The sequence below is a fragment of the Mercenaria mercenaria genome, chromosome 4 (assembly GCF_021730395.1).
Source record: "Mercenaria mercenaria strain notata chromosome 4, MADL_Memer_1, whole genome shotgun sequence".
NCBI classification, from domain to species: domain Eukaryota; kingdom Metazoa; phylum Mollusca; class Bivalvia; order Venerida; family Veneridae; genus Mercenaria; species Mercenaria mercenaria.
Window position 1 is genome coordinate 72,179,877 of NC_069364.1, and position 5,121 is coordinate 72,184,997.

Here is a 5,121-nt window from a genome sequence, read left to right on the forward strand (position 1 = left end):
GATAACAAAAACATTCTCGAAAAGTCGATTATGTCTTTATTGGTAAATCAGGGTTTACTTTATGGTAAATCAGGGTTTTCTTTATAGTCAATACGATTCAAAAGTAGTACAACTATTTTGTCACGGATAATGGTTTCACTACCCGATTCCACTTTTCTCAATAATAACATAAATATGTTATTGTTACAAATACCGTGCGCGAGTAGTGTAGCATGGGGAATGGGTGATATCACGTGATTTTTACCGAAATGCGATTGGCTTATCGCATTTATGGAACGCCGTGTTTGCAATAAATCTGGCAATCTATATTATATATAAAGAAATGCTTGTGGCCTGAATTCCTCATTCATTATTTCATATAATTTATTCAAACTTTCAGCAACGATCAATATTGATACCTAGTTGTGCATAAGGGATTTTTTTTAAAATGCTCTTTAATTTCCTGGATTTTGGTACGGTGTTGTTTTGCTCTATGTCAACGAAGTCCAGGTGAAGGCATGAATCACATTTGTGATAGCTATAGAAAAGTACCGGTATTTCAATAGTCAATGAATGTGACCAGTTGAGCTAAAAGTTATGTTATACGTGAAAGGGAAATATAGTTATTTTTGCTCAAACAATAACTTTCAGAATAAGGAAATACATATTTCATAGATCTACTTGTAAAAAATGTAGAATGGAGTAATATTTCCTACATTACAGCGTAATGGTATGATAAAAAAACAAGCACTCTATTCACCCATAAGTTACTTTTTAGACTGGGTGGTCACACATATATCCATAACAATTTCTGGTCTGTATAACTTCTGGCCGCAGAAAATAGACTTGTTCCCTTATTGTTGGTAATACAAAAAGGCTAAACACAAATTACTCAAAGCACAAGATTTATATGTAAGTGAACTAGATTAATATGAAAGGTTGAAGCATTTTATGTACATATATACGACATTGATTCGTTGCCTATGGTAGCATCTTACTGGAACTTGCCCTTCTCGAGCTTTCCGTATCCAGCAGTCATCCAGTACCCCGCGGTGAATACAATGTTATAAGATTTGTAATACTGAAATGTCAATGTAACTTAAAACTGTCAATGACAAATGACCATAGTCTAGTTGCCTACTGCAGTCTGAAAAAAAAATATATTTTCTTTGAACATTTCACACAAGCGTTATGTCCTGCATTTTGGGAATAAACATTTCAAAGAAAATAACTGTTGAGGTTTTCGTTACGTATTTACATCATGAGAGTCTTTATATCTGATAATTTCTACTTGCAATGGCGACTTTGTACAGAATATTCAAACCATCAATAATTATCTTTATGTCAAATCTATAAATGCAATATAACATTTAACAACACGATATGTTTTAATATTTATAATATTAGGGAGTCAGACAGGAAATATCTTTAAATACATGAATGCATCTTACCTTAAGTTGCTGTCATGTTCGTCATAAAGGTCATCAAAGCGCAGGGATCTGCAATATAAAATATAATGTAACATTTAACAACACGACACGTTTTAATACTTATAATATTAGGGAGTCAGTCCTATAAAAAGCGCAGAGACCTGCAATATAAAATTAATATAATGGCCTTATAAAGGAAAGGCAACATTATTGTTATGCTCTTTCAGTCTGCTAGGTTTTCTTAAATTACAAATAATTCTAAGAAACAATATAGGGAAACACACTAATTTGAAGGAAGAAGAAAATGAAGTAAATCATGAAAATGTTTTCAGGGTAGAGCTATTATAGATGAGGAGTAGACTAATTGTAACATAAGAAAGTGAAAAAGATTTAGTGTTTGTGTGCGCGTTTCTAGGGAATGGGGGAGGCGGGGGAGGAAATGTGGGCTCTAGTTCAAAGAGAAGAAATTGAAAAGGAAGGAACATAAAAAAGTTGGCATGGGATGGACATGTGTGTGGGATACAAAAAAAAAGTTTTATGGGATATGGTAAGGGCTGGGTTTGGTGTGATGGGGCTATGAGAAGGGTGTGTATGTAGATACTAAGAAACAATATGTAGCACGCAAGAACGTGACAAGAGTAAGAACGACAAAAAATATTTTAGGACTTTCTATGGGGAAGTTGTCCCAATATTAAAGGCTGGCTTCCCTAACTAAGACCACTCTCTATGTATGGTTAAATGATAATTTGGGAAGTACTTAAAAAGACATAGTGAAAATGAGAGCGTAATAAAGCCTCCTCACTATTAAAATACATTGACCTTTGGGGAATCCGACATGAACCTACGGTTGTCGGCTGCTTACCAAGGCCAATCCTTGCTTGAGGTATGATAACGATAAGAGGTGCAATATACACATTTTTATTAATTGCTCTACGTAAACTACTTATTTAGTCTCATGTTTATCTTGGTTTAGTGCCGTTTTCAAACAGCGTTTCCGTTATGTAACGGCGGTCGGTTGGGACAACCAGTGTCTTTTTATTCTCTACCAGTACTGACTTGTTCTACTCATGCAACTGACAACTCTACATGAATGAGAGGTAGGGGACAAATGAATTCCGGCGCGTTGTCTTCGAACTATGCCTAGATACAAATTGTTATCTTTCACGTTTTATCTTTTGAGTTTTAAAACTGGGCAAGTCTGTTTTAATGCTAAGATTTAAAGATTTTTTTGTTGTTACTAGTATCAATTGAATTAAATTTCGTTTAACACATTCATTGCTCTCTAGTATTTATACTTAACTTGAATATTTTATAAACTTACATGCATGATGATTTTTGTAAATTAATTGTCCGTCTCTCTCTCTTTTTCAGCATTTATAAATCATATCATGCATTTCAGCTTCTGCTCACCTACGTGTCAATGTAGCAGCCCTGTATGACATTTATTGTATTGTATACATGTAATAAGTAAATAAAACTGCAACTATTGACTGATATAGATTTCAACATTTTATTTATAAACACCAGTCGATCCATGTGGCAAATACATACATATACATATATGGCGACAGTAGTAGATACTTGATATATGATTATCATATATATATTTATGTCTGCCGATACATGTTGGTAGTTTTTCTCTGTTTGATTTACATAAACAAAAAAGACCAAATGAATTGAAACATGTCATTTTAATAACAATGATTATGTTATTATATAACGGCATAATAGTGCAAAGAGATAAACATCAAACTTATAAAATAATATGGCACTTAATACACCCATTATTATATTGTCTGCAACTATTATGCATGTAAATCAAATGTTGGGTACAACTAACCCGACTTTGCAAAATGCAGGTTATGGTATTAAGTTCAGGCACACACTAAATAGCAGTGCGAGTCTGCAGTTTGCAATATGTAGCGGGTTAGTTGTGCTGATTTCTGCCATTTTGTGTGTTCGTGTCGGCAAGGCGAAATGTCGAAGTAACGAAAACACTAAAGGTCGAAATAATGCTTAGTTGTTCATGTCGGCGGGTCGAAATGTCGAAGACACGAAAACACGAAAAGTCGAAAACTGCTTATTTGTCATGTGTTCGTCTTTCGACTTTCGAGTCAAACACACGACGACACGAAACATTGAAGGCGAAATAACGAAAATTCATTGGCGAACACACGAACTTTTGTATCTTTTACTTTTCGTGTCGGCGGTATTAGTATTACTGTGAAATCATTTAAATTCGCTGACATGAAATTTCGCGCAAACGTGAAAAAGGACTGTTTCGTGCGGGCATTAATTCGCGCATTTTCAGTTTTAGTAATGAAAAAATATAATTAAAATATAGTAATAGCGCGGTCTTAAATTCGCGCATCGGTCCTAGCGCGAAATACGCGAAAATTCGTCCTACGCGAATAAAAATGATTTCACAGTATTATTATTATTAAAACTTCGTGTTGTCGCCCTTCTTTTGTTGTGTCTTCCTGTATTCGCCTCGAAAGTCGAAAGGCGGACACACGACAAATAAGAGGTTTTCGACCTTTCATGTTTTCGTGTCTTCGACCCGCCGACACGAACACACGACAAATGTGCCATTTCGTCCTTTCGTGTATTCGCCTTCCGGTAGGCATGCGCATAACAATTGCACAATAGTAATTGTGTAACTTTTAGGAATTTATATTGATAGTAATATAATTTTAGTTGATCAAGTATAACAATATATATATCTTTTTCGAAAATGTATTATTAATAGTCTTGGGCGTAGACTAATGAAACATGTAATCGGTATATAAACAGCCGCGTTTGATTTATTTCATGTAACCTTTTAAGATTTTTGGAAAAATCTCACAGATATCTTTTACTTAGTTCAAGAAGATACGACAGTAATTATTCAAAGTCAAATGCATAGGTAATTAAAATTTCGAATACGTAAGAAAACTCTACAGCGTTAGTCACACAGAAAATATCAACTACCAATTGCCAAGGAAATCAGTTAACAGTAATGGCAATATTACAGGTTTTTATTAGTTCTATCGATTACAACATTTCTTTTGTTTGTCAGTGACAAATATCATACCTTTGCGCTCTGGCCTGGAACTGCCGCTGGCATCAGTGCTCTTCTTAGCCTATTTTCACGTGCAACGTCTGATCCACTGGCTCCATCCCCTGATTTATGAAACATATATATGCTCAGGTAAATATTTCTATTGAATTGTTACTACAAATACGGAAAATTATTCCAATAAATATTTTGTGTTTAAAATGAAATATCAGTCTACTTTTAAAATGCACAAAAATTAATAAATTAAATTAAAATAAATCTCTAGTTTGTAAAATTTCATATCTAATGTAAAATTCACCTAAAGAAAACGCGGTGGTCAGCAGACTCGCAGCTATGACTAAAACTAACAACGTCTTCATTGTTAATAGTTTATTGTCGGTATTACTGCATTTTATATGGTAATGATGAGTGACGTAGAAGTGATAAATCAGTAGTCCTTGAACCAGATAAATAAGTTTCAGTATAACATCGTAAAAAGTTTTAATTGCGTGAACACCAGAGGAAAATATTATATATTGTGTTCTGACAGAAGTGAAAGATATTAAAACATTTTTTTTTGATATCGCATTTTGTCCGATTTGTGAAATTTCCAGATATAGAATATTCATGATTCAGAGTGTTGTACATAAATTCAAGGTCAGATAGTAAAGGCTA

The 5,121-nt window shown here is 33.9% G+C and overlaps 1 long non-coding RNA gene across 1 annotated transcript; it reads right to left on the reverse strand.

Annotated features, from left to right (window-relative positions):
• Positions 1–867: 867 nt before the first annotated feature.
• LOC128556457 (uncharacterized) lies at positions 868–4,915 on the reverse strand. The gene is made up of 4 exons (XR_008370684.1): positions 4,766–4,915; positions 4,483–4,571; positions 1,431–1,478; positions 868–1,126 (listed from the first exon to the last, which is right to left on the reverse strand). It is a non-coding gene; the product is annotated as an uncharacterized LOC128556457 (long non-coding RNA).
• Positions 4,916–5,121: the final 206 nt, after the last annotated feature.